The 11,273-nt window shown below is 33.8% G+C and overlaps 1 pseudogene; it reads right to left on the bottom strand.

Annotated features, from left to right (window-relative positions):
- Positions 1–10,517: 10,517 nt before the first annotated feature.
- Positions 10,518–11,273, bottom strand: LOC141522438 (isoamyl acetate-hydrolyzing esterase 1 homolog pseudogene; annotated as a pseudogene).

Raw genomic sequence — 11,273 nt, 5'->3', positions numbered from 1 at the left:
CCTTGGTTCCTACTACAGGAAATTTGTAGGGAGACAGCCCTGGCCTCAGTCCCCTTTTCTTCAGCTTTGATACAGCCTCAAATGTTGCTTCCTACCCTAATACCCTCCATTCTTTAGTTTTTTTGACTGGGCTGAGTTAGTAGAGCCTGCCACATTTTGCAGAGTTAGAGGAAAGTGTCCAAGATAGAATTTCTTCCACCGTCACATTTCCTGAAGTAGGACTATTCTAGGCTAAGCTTGATCACTCCAAGAGTACAAGACTGCTCTTCTGTACCTCTCTTTCTCTTCCACAAGAATTTTGTGTAGAGTTGAAGTTCATGACTTGCTGCAACTGAATGTTGGTAGAGGCAGCATGTGCCTCTCAACTTGCTGAAAAAGTCTCAAAGAATAAAGTAGTGGGCTGAGTGAGTACTAGGGACTAGCTTTGATTCTTCATTTCTTGCCTTGTAAAGTGAGGGGATTGATTAATTGTGGGAATTGAGGAAAACACACTGAATTTAATTTGTGACTCAATTCTGAAGTTAGCTAAGTTCCTTTCTATTCAATTAGGAATTTACTCCAAATTCTGCCTTGTGAGAAAATTTTATTCAATTGTGGGAACCGGGTGAAAATCTTATATTGTTGAACCTAACCAAGCAAGACTGGTTAACTGGGTCACCTCTCCCTGCTATGTAGAGATCCTTAATCAAGGACCTGGGCTCTGCTGACCAATAATTTAGTCAAATCCAAAGACTGATTCAAAGAATTTTCTCACAGTTGTATATCTCAAACAACTCATGGACCTTAACTGAAAATTGTTCTGGTACTGATGAATCAGTTGTTGTTTCCATGTTTCTATTATTGTTTGTAGATACTTTGGGGAGTGGAATACCTTCTTTTCTGATTTCAGGATATTACACCTGTTCACTCTCCCTTCCCGACTTGAAAAGTCCCTAATCTTTTCTCCACTTAGAATCAGATTCTTAATGTTGTATTGTTTTCTTTTAACCAATTGACCTTATTTTATTTATTGTTTTAAAGTCTGTCTTCCCCCAGCATTCAGGGTCCAGTCCTAAGTTGAGGAATGGGCCTGGTCCCTGTTGTTGTGCAATTGATATGAATTGTTTAATAAATCAAAATGCTCGGAAGAGTGGACTGTTGTTTTCCTCCATCATTTCATCTTTTACCTGTCATAGGTAACAGTAATTGTTCTATCTTTATGGTACAATTTTCTTTCTTTTTTTTTGAAAATGTTGATGAGAAAATATTTGGTCTTCTATCTTGATCATTTGACTTAGAAGCCTTTAGGATGAAATTTAATGGGGAAATTATACAGTCTTAAGCCAAAGTTTTAAAAAAAAATCAACCGCAAATATATGATTGGGAAGGTGCAGCTAGAGATAGTTTACCTGTAAAGGTCTCAGTATTTTATGGGACTGCAAGTGCATTATGAGGAATTAACAGTGAGATAATGCATTCAAAAAAAACCCTAATGTAACTGTAGACTTTGTTAAAAGAAGCATGATTGAGATCCATGACCAGGCAGGTGCCTGGTCTGCCCTAGTCATGTGACATTCAGAATATTGTTTCCTATTATGGGTGCCACATTTTAAGAAGGATATTGATAAGTTGGAGAGAATCCAAAGGAGCTCATCAAGGATGGCAAATAGCCTTGAAATCATGTCTTATTTCTTTTTTAAAAAATTGTTGTTGTTTTTTCATTTAGTATTTTATTTTTCCCAATTACATGTAAAACTCTTTTTTAACAATTTTTAAAATTTTGAATTCCAAATTTTCTCTTTTCCTTTCCAGAATTGTAAAGTCTAGCCTTGAATGTTCAATTCCCAGAAGACATGAAATTTGATATAGGTTAACATATTTCCAGATTGTAATGGTATAAAAGAAAACAGACAAAAATGCCATGAAAAATAAAATTTAAAAGTATGCTTCAATCTTTATTCAAACTCTTAATAATTTTTTCTCTGGGTAATGGATCCATTATAAATCCTTCAGAGTTGTCTTGTATGTTGGTTTTTCTGAGAGAATCCTACTCATCATTTCTTATAATACAATAATATTTCATCACAATCATATACCACAGTTTGTTCAGTCATTCCCCAATTGATGGGTATCCCCTCATGTTTTACTTTGTTTTTGCAAGGTTAAGTGACTTGCCCAAGGTCATTATTAAGTGTCTGAGACCAGATTTGAAGTCAGATCCTCCTAACTCTAGGGCTGGTATTCTATCCATGGTACTACCTAGCTGCCCCTCATGTCTTACTTTTTTTTTGAGGTTTTTGCCAGGCAAATGGGGTTAAGTGTCTTGCCCAAGGCTATACATCTAGGTAATTATTTTCTGAGATCAGATTTGAACTCAGGTACTTCTGACTCCAGGGCCAGTGCTTTGTCCACTCTGCCACCTAGCTGCCCCCTCATGCCTTACTTCTAAAAATTTTTTATTACAGCTCAAAAATTTTTTGCTGTTTCTTCTCAATGATAACTATCTCACTCTCACTAATAGGACTTTGCCTTATAATAGATAAGAACAGCAAAAAACCCCAAATAGAAACATTGTTTATATTTGATTATAGAAGCCTTATTTTGCACCCATAGGTCACCACTCTTCCCATGAGGAACTCATCAAGAGTCTTTACAAGTAAAGATAATAGATCACTGCTAGGTCAGACTTCTGATGCTTTTAGCTGTTATTTTTCCTTAGAAAATTGTGGTAATTGTTAAATTGTTCTCTGGTTTTGCTTATCTTCCCAAGAATCAGTTCCTAGAAGTCTTCCCAAGTTTTCCGGAATTCTTTATATTTTCTTATGGTATAATATTATTCTATTATATTCTTATGCCACATTTTTGGTCATTCTTCAATTATATGATCATTAAGAATCAACTGAAAGAACTGAGCATGTTCATAATGGAGAAAAGAAAACTAAGAAGTGAAATGATAGATATCCTCAAATGTTTGCAATGCTGTTATATAGATGTTTAGATTCTTTCTGGCTCTAGAGGTCAGAGCTTCTATAAGAGCAAAGAGTGAATATGGCAAAGATTTAGGCTTAACTTAAGGAAAACTTTAACTACTAGAGCCATCAATAAGGGTAATAAGATGAAGTATACTTTTTTCAATCGTGGTCATCCACCAAGACTTGGGTGATTACTTGTCAGTTATAGTGTAGAAGGGATTCTTGTTCAAGGATGAGTTTGGCTGGGTAGCATCTTGAAGTTCTTTATAACTATGATTTTGTAATGCTTTGGTTCTAAGGAACATCCAAGGCTAGACTTTTCAATTTCTAATAAAAGTTAAAGTGTAAAAGACTCACACTCAAAAGGTCTAGAAATGACAGGAACAGAACTTAGAAAGGAAATATTTAGACTTGGTTTTACAGTAGGCAAGCAAACTTACAATTCTTAACCACATTTTACAGTTGAAGAAACTAAGACTCAAAATTCCAATAACTACCTAATAAAACGACTATAAGCAAAACCCAGTGTAGTATTGTTTCTATCATGTATTCAAAGTGCCTTGCAAACTTTGACTTGCTATAGAAATGTTAGCATTAGTAACAGCTATTATTTTTCATACTACTACTAATAAACTTCACCGTAGACACTTGTACTAATGAAATAACTTTAAACTAACTCTATGGTTGTAGAAATGAATCTCAGCTACAGTATTATATTCTTTTTTTGAGACAATTGGGATTAAGTGACTTACTCAACCTCACATGATTAGTAAGTCTGAGATCAGATCTGGACTCAATTCCTCTTGACTTCAGGGTCTGTGCTCTATCAACTGTGCCACCTGATTTGCCCTTAGGTTTTTTTTTAAAGCATGCAGAAACCAGGTTGTGGTTCTATGCTCTCTTTAGAGCATAGGTCCTCAGCCTTATTAGGTTTTGATTAGTTTTCCTTTGTCTTGCAATGATTATTCATTTAGGTCTGGATTTGTTTAGTTGATCTGAAAGCTATATTCCCTTCATTGATATTTTCCTTGTGTGTGTTTTTTAAAATCTATTTATTCTCAAGTTCTTTGAGTTTTCTTTCTTCAAAGATCTGAGATTTTTTCTCTCTCTTCTCTCCCTTCTATTGTCATATTTATCATTTTCTGACTCCTCCTTTGCCTACATTTTCCGTAAGGGTTGAACATCAAAGTTGTCTCCACCATTTCCCATGGTGGATGATTTTTACCAGCTTTAATCACTGCCCCAGATGACTTCTAGGGTTTTTTTTTCCCTCCAGCTTAGTGGAGTCCTATAGAGCTACACAATTTGCATTCTGCCCCACTTTCCTATGTCCTTCAGATTTCTGTCTGAACTGTTGTATCACAGAGTACTTGCAACTAATTCTGTCACAGCCAGGACAAATTTTGTTTTTCCAAAACCCTGGGAGGAAGGGAAATGGTCTGAAGAGTTAAGTTACATTGGGAATTTGTAGGTTGTCTTGTGTAGCCCTACTCACATAGTGGATGGTTGGGGAGTGGATGCTGAGTATATATGTTCAGTGTTAACTTCTCTATTGCTATTTCTGTGGATTATAACCTTTATTAGAGTCCTTTGTGTCCTGGACTAGGAAGACAACTTAAATTTCTTTATATCTTACACATAATTTTATTTTAAAGAGGTTTGGATAAAATGTCTCATCTTTCATCTTATTGGTTACATGACCCATGTTTCATAATTGATATGAGGTAGGTCTTTAGTGATTTATGCCTAGAAGGTTAAGAATTTGTATGCTTTTCTCATCATCTAAATAAAAGAAAATTCTTAGATATCCATTTGAGAGGATCATTATGGTTAGAATCTTGCTGTGACAAGAACCCTACAAACTTTAAACATTTGCAATAAATTTAATTTTGAATAAAAAATTCATTGTTTATCATACTGATGAAATTCTGTACCAATTCAATGATTAAATTGAATTTTAACTCTATGATGCCTTTTAATATTACAGATGTGCTTCTAAAATTTTTTTACACATTTTCCAATATTATTATTATATGTCAGTATCTGAGTATTTTCACCATTGCAATTTATATATGACACTGAATGGTATAAATATCCAGAGTGGTTCAATCCCAGTGGATCAAAGATAGAGAGTGGGATCTATGGTGACCTTTCTGACTCAGTGAGTGTGGGATTCCCATTGGATTAATGACTGAGCAAGCATTGATGATCTAGCTTTACTTTAAAAATTGGCTATGAATAGTGTTGATTTTTAATATTATGCATTAAACAAAGGGCATTATTTTTATAGTTCTCTAATTAAAAAATAAGTGAATGTATATATCATGGCATTTCAAGTTTTTCATTCTAACAAAATATTTATGAAAATGGATAGTATGTACACCAAAGGCATTCTCTACAAAACTGAGGGAAAGGAATAAATGGATCTCAATAAGTAGTTTACTATAACAACTAAATCTTCATTGTTACATAACTGACAAACAGGGAAACAGTGATATCTAGTTTTATTTAATATTAGATATTTTAAGAAATCATATTTTTGAAAATTGTCTTCATGTAAAATATCTCTTATGAGCACGTCAATATCAGTACTCCATGATGTATTCCATTACAGAGATAATTTTTTTCAAGGATTCACAAATGACATGAATTAAGGTCTTACATATAGTGATAACAGTTTATCAAAGATGTTTACTATTGTCATGGAAGATATCCTATGCAAAGTCCAAAAAGAAAAATTTCTTAGTAATAATGAGATTCTTTAGATACTCCTATTCACAGATGACATTATTTTAATCACACTAAGTTTAAAAATTGCTTCAATGATTCTTTATGAAGTCAGAGTAATTTAAAAGAAAATAGTATCCATACACCAAGAAAAAACAAAATGGATGAAAAATGCATAAGCAAGTAGCAAGATGAGATTGAACTGGGGAATATTTGGGAACTTGTGCAGTGCTTTCACTGATCCCAAATTACCCACAATGATTTCTTTATCATTTATATTCTCCTTATGGTGTTATATAACTATGGATAATTTAATATTATGATCTTAGAAAGTTTAAATGCCAAATAACTTAAAGGGCAAGGAAAAGAAAGAATTCAGATGCTCATTAGTAGGCTATAACAAATGAGAATTTGTATATGAAAAATATAAATGTTATTAGTATGGATAGCTATAACAAGAAAAGGAGATGGACTGGTAATGAAGCAAGAATAAGAAATAACAGATGGATAGTCTGAGTGCTTACACTGATATTCCTGAAGATACTAAAATAACAAAAGAAAAGTACTTAGGAAATTCTGTAAACCTTTTTGAATGATTTAGAGATAAGCTTGTAAATGAATAGCATAGGAAGAGAAGATAGAGAGGAGTTTTGTTTGAAATGAATTGGTGGAGAAAATAGCAATATCAGTTCAAACAAAGATCCATCAAAACAAGGTAGATAGGTTTCTGACAAGTGCTTTATAATTCACATTTTTTTACATAATACATCATGTAATGATTCATTCTCAGTGAGGAACAATTTTGACTCCCAGTAAAACATATTACTTTCTGATAATATGTTCTGGGCCACTAATGAGCCTGAAGAATTCTCATAATTTATTAGTCTAGAATGAGCTGGGATTGTACTGCTGCACCTGGGTTAAGGTGAAGTAGTTTAAGTATCATTTCTTTGTAGATTCTCTCTAATAAGCACAAAGTGACAAGTGCTGAGTTGTTTTGAGCACCTGAAATTCCCAAACTGCCCAAAGAACATCTCTTAAGAGAGGAATGGGGTTGAGTGATTATTCCCACCTAAACGCAAATCCATTGAGATTCTTTCCACAAGCAGGTGGTCGTAGAGCAGTAGTGGCCACCATCATTTTACCCTAATTCCTTCTAGGGAAGATTAGTAAGCAGAAAAGCTTGACTGCTTCTTTTAAAAGTTGATACCAGAGGCCTTTAAAAAACCATTTATTTATTTATCCATTTATTTATTTACTATTTATTTATTTATTCATCCGGCTGTTCATCAATCAATTAATTAATTCCTTTGTTTGTTTATTTATTTATTCATTAGGTTTTTGCAAGGCAAATGGGATTAAGTGGCTTGCCCAAAGCCACATAGCTAGGTAATTATTTTTTGATTTGAACCCAGGTACTCCTGACTCCAGAGCTGATGCTCTATCCACTGTGCCACCTAACCACCTCTAAAAAATTTATTTTTAAAAATTTTATTTATTTAAGGCAATGGGGTTGAGTAACTTGCCCAAGGTCACACAGCTAGGCAATTATTAAGTGTCTGAGTTCAAATTTGAACTCAGGTCCTCCTGACTCCAAGGCTGGTGCTCTCTCCACTGCACCACCTAGCTGCTCCCTGATACCAGAGGCTTAATAAAGGGTGGAGGAAGTGTATTCAACATATAATGACAGGTTATTGAAGGATTGTCCTGAGTACTTACTGGGAATGAATCCAACTCTTAAAGCATAACTCAGGGAGGTCCCCTTGGCATGGATACTAAGGTTAAAATGCATTCCTCTTATGGCATAGCAGATACATAAAGTTGATGTTTTCCAATGTCTGAATGAAGTAGCCCATGGGAGACTATTGAACATAGAGATCTCCAAATTCTAAACTCTTTCTGATATTTATTGGTTGGGAAATCACTAAATAGACACATTTTACTAAATTCATAAATTCAGATTTTCATTAGTAGATGCTTTAAAAAATGCTTCTTATATGAAATAGGATGGACTATTTTCTGCTTTTCATATAGTGAAACCTCTAGTTTCTCTAATAAGATGCAAAGAAGTATATTTAGTATATTTATATCCTTTAGATTTTTTTTTACATTTCAACAAGCATTTATAAAGTAACTACTTTGTGGCAGGCATACAGTGCTAGATGATAGATTCCTCAGAGCAAAGGATATCTTTTGTTTTTTAAACCTATCTATAGCTATGCCTTCTTTTCCTTTGTGTCTTCCTAGTCCCATTTATTCTAGTTTGACATTTATGTTATAAATCATTCAAATCTTACTGATTAAGAATTCTGCTGACCTTTACACTAATAACTTCTGTACATGGCAAAACTAGGCATAGACCAATAATTCACACTATACCAACGTAAAGGAATAACTAACTTACCTGTCAGATCTATGGAGAGGGGAAGAATTTATGACAAAGCAAGAGAGGGAGAATATTGTGAAATGCAAAATGGATGGTTTTGATTATGTTAAATTTTAAAAGTTTTTGCTCAAGCAAAACAAATGAAACCAAGATTAGAGAAAAAGCAGAAATCTGGTCAACAATTTTTTACAGATAGTAAATAATTGAGGCCTTGATATAGACCTCATTTCTAAAATATATAGAGAACTGAGTCAAATTCATAAGAATATAAGTCATTCCCCAACTGATTAATGGTCAAAGGATATAAACAGATAGTTTTCTGATGAAGAAAATAAAGCTTTCTATAATCATATTAAAATGTTCTGTATCACAATTTATTAGAGAAATACAAATTAAAATAACTCTGAGGTACTACCTTATACCTATCAGATTGTCTAATATGATAGAAAAAAGAAAATGATAAGTGCTGGAGGAGATGTGGGAAAATTGCAACCCTAATGAACTGTTGGTGGAGTTGTGAACTGATTCAGCCATTCTGGAGAACAATTTGGAACTATACCCAAAGGTATAAAACTGTGCATACCCTTTGATTCAGCAATACCACCATTAGCTATATATCCCAGAGAGAGATCATAAAAAAGGGAAATGGATCCACATATACAAAAATATTTATAGCAGCTCTTTTTGTTGTGGCAATGATTTGGAAATTGAGAAGATTCCTATCAATTGGGGGATTGTGGTATATCAATGTAATGGAATACTATTGTTCTACAAGAAATAATGAGTAGGTGGATTTCAGAAAAACCTGAAAAAACTTACATGAACTGATGTTGAGTGAAGAGAGCAGAATTAAAAGAACATTGTACAAACAACAACATTGTGTGATAAGATTGCCTTAAATTTTCTCAGCTATACATTGATCAAAGATAATTCCAAAAGACTGTTGATGAAAAATGCCAGTCACATCCAGAGAAAGACCTATGGAGTCTGAAAGCAGATGGAAGAATATTATTTTCACTTTTTTCAATTTGTTTTTTGTTTTTTTGTTCTGATTCTTCTTTCATATGGTGACTGATATAGAAACATATTACACATAATTGTAATTTATCAGATTTCTTGCTGTCTTGAGAGAAGTAAAAGAGGGAGAAAAATTTGGAACTCAAAATTTTACAAAAATGAATTTTGAAAACTAACTTTACATGTAACTGGAAAAAAATAAAATACTATTAAGACAAAAAACCAAATAACCTTTGTACCACAAAAGATGTAAGTAAAAGTATTTGCCACACTACAACTCCTCCATTTCTTAACACAGTCTTCCTGAATGACTGTTGATCAACTTGTGGTAGCAAACTAGGAAAGGAACCTGTCTGAATTTAGTTGGACTGTTTCATAGTTTGAAAGTACATGTCCATACTCTACTGGTATAGATGACAAGAACTCAAGGTCATTCCTGCCCAATGGAGGAATGGAACTTTACTGGGAAGGTTTTCCATATTATCAAATCCAAAACTATATTGCCTTTATGTATGATAGTCTCAAGTAAATTAAAAACAATAGTATCAAAACTCTGTGATTTGATCATGCTATACTTCCTTAACAAATATCTCTCATTTCTTTCAGTTCTTGTTGAAGTTTAGGAGAAATGGTCCTAAATGCCATGATTTTTTTGCTACTCATATGTGAATATTAGGTCTATGTTTATCCTTTACATCTGAAATCTACTTCAAAGTAAACTTTGTTCAAAATCAAACTTTAAAAATGTTGGTGGTACTGATGATGAGGTGAGATCTTTGTGACCATGGTTATTAGCCTTCAGTTTTGATAGAGTGTATATATGCTCAAAATGTAAAAACTGGCCCATCACTTTGAGGGTAAGGGAAAAGCAAATCATGTATTCTTCCTGGGAACTTCTAAAGTCTAGTTACTGTTATTTTTAAATAGAAGACTATGGAGCACTTGCTCTTTTTTTTTCAAGAATATATTTGTTACACAGATTCTTGTTACACTAATACTTGAAACCTGTGCCTTATGGTATTGTTATTAACAATCATGTTATATATATTTTAGTTATACTTTTGGAATTTGAACACTGGGGTGCAAGGATGTGTGTATGAAAGTTTGAAAGATCCATCCTATTTCCTGAAAAATGTAATATAACCATTTTTATAAGATTTTTATGACTTTTTTAAAAAAACAAAACTGCCTTTGCCTTGCCCTCATGTATAAAATTAGCAAGTCATTCAGCTATGGAACTACTTACCTTAAATTGTTAATAAATATTAAATAACAGCAAAAACAGTGTTTAGCACTTTACATATGAAACCAGAAATTACAAATAATAAATGTTATTTTGTCGAGACCATAAAAGTACTAATATTTCTAAAATAACACTGGCACTTTGTAATTACATCACATTAAATTTAATCAATCATATCACATTAATCAATTAATTAATGGTCTCCATTCCCTAGAAGACTGTGTTCAGGTTTTGTTTCAGCTACATTCTGCCAGTAAGAAAGGATAAAAGGCAATGAGGCTACTTTCTTTTCTAACAAAGGCCAAAGATGAGAAGACATAAATTCATTTCCTTTGGGTGATAAATGCAGCCCATCTGATAAATACGAGGAAAAGTCCTCGTTATCCTTTTGCATTAATGTCCACAGGTCAAGGACATCTGCCCCACAGTTCTGGCCCACTTGCAAACAGACTTTGGCATATTCACCAACAACCAGATTTGTTCGATTTAATTTGAAGCCTTGAGCAATACACTCCTTTTCCCAAGCTGATTCACAAAGAGGAGGTGGTGTTATAAGAATAATTCTACTTTCAGGAATGTCTATCGATTTTAGATATTGTATCATGTTCTTTAAATTCTCAATATACTCATTGAGTGGAATATGTTGCTTGGGATTCTCATCTTTTAAAGCACTGTTATTGGCACCAAAGAAAATTGTAATTGCAACAAGGTTTTCAGCATTACTACTTTTCCTGATTAATCTTGGAAGGATAATCTTGGCCCATCTGGTATTGTAACCTGAAAATCCACGATTTAGAACATCGCATTTTCTGACTAGCTTGTCAGTCAGTGATGCTCCACATCCACCCTGCTGAAAAGAAAACTGGGTGGTGGAGTCCCCGAAAAGCAGCACCTGGGGCCAGGGCAGGGCCGTTCCGATGGCCTCCGCCCGCGAGTCCGACGCCGACAT

The sequence above is a fragment of the Macrotis lagotis genome, chromosome 1 (genome assembly GCF_037893015.1).
Source record: "Macrotis lagotis isolate mMagLag1 chromosome 1, bilby.v1.9.chrom.fasta, whole genome shotgun sequence".
Classification (NCBI taxonomy): domain Eukaryota; kingdom Metazoa; phylum Chordata; class Mammalia; order Peramelemorphia; family Peramelidae; genus Macrotis; species Macrotis lagotis.
The sequence above is the reverse complement of the archived record's forward strand: the minus strand, read 5'-3'. Positions and strand labels throughout refer to the sequence as shown.